The sequence below is a fragment of the Quercus lobata genome, chromosome 7 (assembly GCF_001633185.2).
Source record: "Quercus lobata isolate SW786 chromosome 7, ValleyOak3.0 Primary Assembly, whole genome shotgun sequence".
Classification (NCBI taxonomy): Eukaryota; Viridiplantae; Streptophyta; class Magnoliopsida; order Fagales; family Fagaceae; genus Quercus; species Quercus lobata.
Window position 1 is genome coordinate 41,344,516 of NC_044910.1, and position 8,977 is coordinate 41,353,492.

The 8,977-nt window shown below is 37.1% G+C and overlaps 1 pseudogene; it reads right to left on the reverse strand.

Moving 5' to 3' along the window:
- Nucleotides 1-403: 403 nt before the first annotated feature.
- LOC115952057 lies at nucleotides 404-8,566 on the reverse strand (annotated as a pseudogene).
- Nucleotides 8,567-8,977: the final 411 nt, after the last annotated feature.

The window sequence follows — 8,977 nt, forward strand, 5'->3', positions numbered from 1 at the left end:
AACATTGTCTCTAAGGATTTGGTGCCACTACCACAGTTGTTATCATGTGGGACTATGGATATTTGTCTCCTTTTGTCATCACCAAATGAAGGTGATTGTTGTGTTATCTTCATTAACAGCTCGTAAAATACATTCTACTATTGGAAACCTAGAGAAGGGAAATTTCATGAACAACGGTTTCATGTTGAAGATTGTACCATAGTTGCTGCTACTATATTAAGAAGTACAATTTACTTTTTAGCACTGATAACAATTGAAGACCATGAAGACCGTAAACAGTATGCATTGTCATTGTTTACAGCTGTCTTTGTTGATTCATTGTTGCGCTTTGAGAAATTTACAAATGAAAATTTGCCATCACATGGTAATAATTCATCCGGAGAAGCTGATTTTCATTTTGAATCTACTGGTGGGGAGCTCTTGTATCTTCATAGGTCGACCTTCGCAGTACCATGACTCCATGTCTCGAGCTATGAAGGTACAAGAGCTCCCCACCAGTAGATTCAAAAAGAAAATCAACTTCTTCGGATGAATTATCACCATGTGATGGCAAATTTTCATTTGTAAATTTCTCAAAGCGCAACAATGAATCAACAAAGACAGCTGTAAACAATGACAATGCATACTGTTTACAGTCTTCATGGTCTTCAATTATTATCAATGCTAAAAAGTAAATTGCACCTCTTAATACAGTAGCAGCAACTATGTTACAATCTTCAACACGAAACCGTTGTTCATGAAATTTCCCTTCTCTAGGTTTCCAATAGTAGAATGTATTTGACAAGCTATTAATGAAGATAACACAACAATCACCTTCATTTGGTGATGACAAAAGGAAACAAATATCCATAGTCTCACACGATGACAACTATGGTGGTTGCACCAAATCCTTAGAGACAATGTTAAAAAGTGAGACCTCTATCGAAACAGCAGTCTTTTACACCAGCCATGAGTTTCTGCTACTGTATATTACCTTACCACGCATCTCCGGAATACTATTTTTGTAGAATCAATTCGTTGATATGTCCACAAAAGTATGACTCTCTTGATCATCACCTTCATAGACTAACAGCCAGGGTATTGTTGGGGGTAGATGATAAAAGGAGGATAGGAGAGCTCAACTTGCATATGCTGTTCCATTTTAGCAGCTAGCATTGTCTTTCTTTTGCTTGAATATTCTGTTTCATCAGCATCCATTGTCTTTCTTTTTCTGGAATCAACGGCTAGACCAAAAAAAATAAGAATTTAAATGAACAATTATAAATTAGTTATTTTGTGAATAAAAAACATAAAAAACAAACCAAAAAAAATAAGAATTTAAATGAACAATTATAAATTAGTTATTTTGTGAATGAAAAACATAAAAACAAACAAACACAGGGACAATTAAGAGCCATTCGCACAAGGTCAAAACAAGAGTTTAAAAACCAATCTTACACCAGGACTGTTCATCTCACACAACAAAACGCCCCAATTTCTATGACAACCATGCAACATCACAATTATTATTTTCATATTAAGATTCAGATTAATTTTACGTACCAATCTTGGCTCCGAGGCCCTGCATCCCAGAAACCGTAACTTGAGAAGTGAAGAGCAGCAGCAGTGTCTCATTGATATCAGATGAAACGCTGTCATTGTTCCTCTCTATGGTTCCCGCAATAGAGCAACGCCTCTTTGTGGCTCCTTCTTCGCCGCCTTGCATCCTAGAAACTGTAACTTGAGAAGTGAAGAGCAGCAGCAGTGTCTCATTGATATCAAATGAAATGTTGTCATTGTTCCTCTCTCTGGTTCCTGCAATAGAGCAATGCCTCTTTGTGGCTCCTTCTTCGCCGCCTTGTTTCATTTCATTGCTTTTGCACACAAATACATTTTCATTAAACAATAGAATAAACTTTCTATCATTTGAAATGTGACTCATTTATTTGGCATTTAGCTTTAAAGGAAACAAGTGAGGGTGTGAGTATTCATGGACGTGTGAGCATGTGAAGATGTGAGAATGCATGGCATGTAAAAAAAGCATGTGCTTGTGAGATACTAGCATGCGAGGAAGTGCAATTAGGCATGCATAGAGAAATTATACTAAATGCAAGAAATTGACCTCACTCCATTAGCAATTCATCACTTAGAACTTCCTATAATCATCATGCAAAACAAACCCTAATGGAAAGATTAGTGTTTAGGCGATGGGGGATTTGTTGGCTTATTCGTGGGTCATGGATAAACATGTGAATTCCAAAGAGAATATCATGCAAATGTAATCAACCAACATGTGAATTTATTGACAAAGAAGACACATCATTTATTTAAAGAAATTGAAAAGAGATTTTGGTGACCTTAGGGACAAACAAAGAGCGATTTATGAAAGTTTGGGGGTCAAAGTGTAGTTTTGTGAAAGTAGATTAAGGACATGAGGAAACAACCACAAAACCATGGCTCAACCTCAAAAGCAAAGCAACGCCAATATTGGTATTGAACAATAATCGATACTATATATGCAGATAAGGAGTTAACACTATCATAACTTGCATCCCATGCCAAGTAAATTGAATTTCTAATAAAAGCAGGGTTTTATCCTAAGATTGTAACACCATGCATTTGAGTATGTCAAAATGCCTACCTAAAGCAAATCGTAACAGGTGGGTAATCGATAAAACGGAATTTATTGCTTATATCGACATCATGGTTCTCACAATTCACTTTTACATCAAGGTGATGCCGATATAGAGGTAGATCTGCCTCAGCCAGCCACTTCCTTAGCCAGATCCACCAACTTCCTATCCATGAGCTCAAGATTCTTCTTTTTGTTGAATTTGTTATAAAGTGGGACACTCCTGTGAGAAATCTCGAAAATGCTCAAGCCTTTGTCTTTCAGCCATTGAAGAAACTCTCTCAAAGTTGGACTGCCCCTGAAAATCCATCTGTCCCACACAGTCCAGCTCAAGTTTTTGTACTTGATCACCTTAGGAGGAGCAGGCTCGACTATTGAGAAGAGGGAGTTCTAGGTCAGCAAAGGTGTTTCGGTAGTCCTCTAATTTGCGTTCTCCATCTATAACCTTGTACAGCTCCAAGCAGACAAGACCTGTCGCCATGGCACTGGAGGTTGCAATTTCTGGAATGATCCACCACTTGGCCTTAAGCATGTTAACTTCAGGGATGCCATAGTTCCTTGCTCTCATGTTTGCAAGTCCAGCTATTAGGTCCATATGATAGTTTGTGTCATCATCCTGGGCATCAAGAAAATATGTTGACAACAACCAAGTCTTAGTCCAAAAAGTTTGAAATCGGATATGGATTCTTAGCAAACTTGTCACAGTCAGCCATCTAGAAGCAATGTTAAGTGCACTAAAAACTTCTCCCTCCCCTTGGGGCCAATACTTACAAGGGAGAAAAAAAAAAATCCAACCACCTAGATGCATGATTCTAACATAGAATCTAAATAAACACCAATTAACAGAATTCTGTATTTGAAAACAGGAAGGAGATCATCAGTATGAAGTGAATACTATAAGAATAACAATGGTGTCTTATCATATCAGTACCAAGAATACTGCGGGATGAACAAGCCTAAATATGGCAACCGATTTATCAACTTGGAGACCTTCAGAAATGGTTTTTCAAAAAGGTCTGAGCACCATGCCAAACACATGAACTTGACCTAATGTAAGATTTGGAAGGTAAAAGCTACCTCCTCTCATCCTTAGCCAAACACATGACCCAACCCACCATCAAAATGAACCTCCCGAAGAAGGGCATAAAGGGCATAACTTTAAAAATCAATTATGTACAGCTATGAACTACACACATGACAATATATATAAGAACTGTAGCACGACTCTATATATACAAGAACTTTAATACATGATTGTAAAAGTCCAAAAAAATCCACTATAAATGCGCACATTCTAAACACTTCCAGGAGGGAAGAGGGAAAGAGTAGGGAGGGGAGAAAATAAGAGAAGAAAGGAAACTAACCTTCTCAAATTGAATTGGATTCAACTTGAAACCTGGCGGCAACTGAATCCAGCATTCGTTTAACTTCATGATCAACTCCCTGATAGCTACAGCATCATCTTTAAAAATTCCTTCCACATCAGGCTGGAACTCAGGGACTATCACACTGTTAACAGCATCAGCCATCTTTGTAGAAGACTTAATCCAATCAGGAATTGGGATGCCAAATGTCTCTGCCCGTAGAACAGATGCTACCAGAACAAAATAAAAGTGACTGGGATCATCAACTGAAAACTGCAGTGGGCTAGGGAAATGCTTGGGAGCACTCCAGAATGACTCTTCATCAGATCCTGTGGCATCCTCAGGATAGTCATCTGTTAACTGCTTCACACGGTTAGCAGTCTTCGAACCTGGTTCCAAGAATACATGCCATTAGACACTTAGTTAAAAATGTGATCATATAATGTTAATTAAATAAATGTATTTAATAAATAGAATAAGTACTTCAGACGAGCCCATTCTATGCAATCTTGGAATACTTCACATTTCTCCTTGTCAAGAAATTCAATAGCACACTCCAAGAAGTCCCTAGCCTAAGCAACTGAAGTCTTCATTGGGAATATGTCTTCCTCTCTCTCTCTGCCTCCCGTTGTCAGTTAAATCTAAGCTTCTCTCTAAGGCAGGCATTGTTCATTGCGAATATGTAATCACTTGGGTCCATTAGATAAGTATTCACTTCAGCCGGTGTCTTCTCAAACAGATCCTCAAACTCATATCAAGCCCATGCCAAGCAGTGGTCAATATTGTGAGGAAATGAGTCAACTGTGTCCCAGGAAAATTGCTTTTCAATTGCATCTCGAGAGGCATCATAATTTTGAGTTAGGTGAGGAATGACCATCTGGGTGTTACACCTGGTACCTAGGGTCCCTAATTCCAATAATGGCTTTTGGAAATATAAGCATTTCTGACCAACATACAGCCTATCATTCACATTGTCCACAGCATCGATTACAACATCCAGGTCCTCCCAGAATGTGTAATGAAAAGTATCATCTACCCGACTGGTTGTGCGGATCTGCAATGCTTCAATGTTGAGGTTGAGACTAGGGTTTATCAAACAAGCAGCTGAAGCAGCGCCTGATGACTTGCCTAGCGCAATGTTCTGGTCCCGGAAGAGAAATTGATTGCTGGGGTTACATTTCCCAACATCACCATCTGTAACTATTAACTTCCCTTGTTTACCACAAGAAGCCCCATCACAGCTAAATTCTTCAAGAATTCACACCCCAGTGCGCCAGATCCTACAATAAACACTTTGGCATCCTCCAGATTCTTCTGAATCTTGGATCCAAACACAGAAATTTGTGCATCATAACGACTGTTCAAGGGCTTCAGATCATTAGGATGCAAGGGTTGCGTGGGAAGGGACTCAATTGAGTCAAAGTACAAAAACTGTGCAGAAAAGAAAATTTTAAATAACATTTGAGTTAAAAATATAAAATGTCAGAACTTCTATGACATAGGATAAAGTTTTATAATTATTATGTAAGTTGATGGTAAACTCAAGACAGCAGGGGAAAAAAAGGTTCACTCAATTAGTAAAGCAGCCCCAATCCATAGTCTGGACAAAGCAAAGCTTTAAGTAGACCCAACTATCAATCTATCAAGCTTCAAGATCCACTCAAAACCAATCCCCAAATTACGTGACTAACCTGGAAATGAGGATGACATTTCCCAGAGCAAGCCTTCACAACTTCCTGTCCAACAATACCACCAAACATTGCAGCCATGGGATTCAGCACAGCCCTAGCACCAGATGCAAAATGACGAAGAAGGTTTTGGTCAATCGCCTCAAGCTTCCCATCTGAAAAGGTCTTGTTGATTTCAATGACCCAAGAAATGAATTTTTGAGCGTCATTCTCTAATCCAGCAACTGGGAATCGTCCAAACTCTATTATGAATTTATCTAGCGCTTGAAATGCCAGGTGTAGGAGGGGTTGACGATCAAACTTGGAAAAGTCACGTAGATATAAATCACCAGGGTCCCTTAGTGCTTCTCGCAATGGCTTAAAATTTACATTAGGTTGCCTCACCTGTGTGACAATACCTGTATGTGGATCCTCATCATGAAATACTGGAAACTAAGGGCTAAAGTCACAGAACACGCTACCAAAAAGGCCTCATACTTCAGATTTTATAAAGATGATTGGAGGTTGATGACTACGGCAGTAATCATTATATTCAAATGCTTTCTCCAAGCAAATATCAGTAAAAACTACAACCTGTAAAAATTCAAATGCCAAAGACATGCATAGAATTAGAAGCAAAATCAGAATTGAAGCAAATGCATCTTTTCCAAGATTCAAATTACATTTTGCAGAAATCATGTTGTCCATCTAGCAGTTAAAGAACAAACATAAATACATTTCACAAACTCATAAGTAAACACACTAACACAACTATACAAGTTGCATTGACCTGATAAAAGAACAATTTCAGATGTCACAAATAACATGCAGAATTATGCAACCTAGAAACATTTATCAGGCTGATAGAAATATCTAGAAAGAGGTGAAACATGACTTCATATATCCACATATCCCCCTCTTTAGTTGTGATACATCATTTTCCAACTTAATAACTCCAAGAAGCATTGAAGTTCCTTGGACAACGATCAAGGAAATAGTTGACCAGTTCTACCATCAGAACATTTGTTGGGCCATTGGTTCATATATTCTAAACAATTAATCTATGACACAGTTATTTATTGGATTTTAAATACTATCCATTTGCAGCTTAGTTGTAGCAATTTCATACATATGATAATTGTGTAATTGGTTCAAACTCTCCAACCCTTGTTGTTTTCATCTCAGAACTTGAAACAGACATTATTTTTCTCAACAAGGCTTGGTCAGGTTTAATAGTACCTATTAACTTATTTTCAAGACACTTTATTTTTTCAAAATATGATAGAATTTCAACCTATGATGTTCGCTCTATGATGATTGCTGCTCTTTATCATTAGGCCAATATACCAATTGATTTTTTATGTAGGCGGTGTTTAAAGCTCACATCTCTTGCTTGCTCAACAACAAGATACTTTATCAATCGAGCTAAATGAAACCCACCAAGACGCTTTATGTTGACTTATATTACAAATAATGTATATTGACAAACAAAAATACAAAGAATGAAAGATGGATGTTTTTTTATAATTAAAAAAAAAAAATGCTTAGTTCCTCCAATGTTAGATGAACTCCCATTCTAGCATCCATCAATCTGCATGCACATATTATTGTGCAACCATCTAGGAGAGGTAGTCCATAGGTAACTGCAACAGATCAATTGGGCAGAGGGCACTTGCCATCATGCCAAGGTCCAACCTCTCTGAGGATGGAACAATTGTAAAGGAAATAAGCTATGACCATAATGAATCAAATGTCTTACCACCAAGTAGCATTTTCCATGATGCAAGTGTATTATGTGTTAAGATATCTCTTGGCATAATTATTGATTAACCAATACTATGATGTCAAAAATAGTTTAATTTTTTTCTTCTTCTTCTTAATCTTACCTTAATTTCTACCACTGCATCAACAAGTACAACCAAACAAATTTTTTTAAGGTTCCAAACATAAAGTACTACCAATGAAAGTCAAGCATCCCATTCATATGCAATTTCCTTAACCAACAATGATTAAATAACTCGACAACATTACCTGAAAATCCAAAAGCTTTTCCTTAGTCAATTCAGTTGTCAAACTTGAAATTACCACAGAGTCATTCAACCCTTCCAATTTCTGCACAGAAGCATTGGCACGATTCTTACCCACATCATCTTCGGAAAAAATGAAATTTCCAGATAAATCCCACAACTCCACAACACCTTCGTCATGCAACATGACAGACTTCACACCAGCAAGAACAAGGTTCTTCGCTGCAAACAACATAAACCCCAAAATTTTATAATGCAAATTAATGCAATATCACAACTATTAATGCCATTGCATGCCATTGACATATGATTTATGTTATCGTAACATAGACTAATAGTAGCATTACTAAAAAGCACCAGCAGCCATGAAATCACATACCAATCTCAGCACCGAGGCCCTTCATCCCAGAAATTAGAACTTGCGAAATGGGAGGAGCCATAGAATACTCTCTGTTAGTTCAAATGAATCCATGGCAAGAAATTATGAGTGTTATACAATCTTCTAACATTATCTCAATCTTTTACTAACATGAACATGAACTTGAAAATAAAATATAATGATATGATATTCCTTCAATGCCAAACTAAAAAGTGTTCACTGAGAAATTTAAACAAACACATAGAGCAAGTCTTAGGAACAAAAAAAATTTAATCTAAAATCTCGGCATATGTTAATTATTAGGTCATTAAAGCAAGTAAAAATTGATAAAAAGATTACCTGAAATCGTGAGAGTGAGACGGCACTGTGACAGAGGAGAGAGCTACTAATCGGTGCTGTTGTAGTGGAGTGCGTGAGAGACGGAGAGAGTGTCATTGAATGTGATGGAGTGAGTGAGAGACGGAGGGAGATAGGCAGAGCCTCTGCTCAGTTCAGTTCCTCTACTCTTTCTCTTGCGCCTCCGGCCTCTGCCCTTCTTCACACATTCCACACTTACTTAATTTTTGGTTGAACTTATTTTGGTTGAAACCGAAAATTGAAAATACTGTAACAAAATAATTTTTAAATATATGTATAGTATCGTAGAACTCATGAACAGTGTATGAACAGTATATAAATAGTGTGTGAACAGTTTTTTTCCTGCATAGTAAAATAATGTGATATTACATGAACAGTACATAAATAGTGTGTGAACAGTTTTTTTTTCCTGCATAGTAAAATAATGTGATATTACTGTTCATGCACAAAAAAAAAAAAAAAAACGCAAAGGTCCAATCCGAACCCCACCTTAATGTGTTATATTTATTTATTTGTTTTTTTTTTAGTTTATCTTTTTAAGTAATCTAACTTTACTATTATTTTAAATGCAA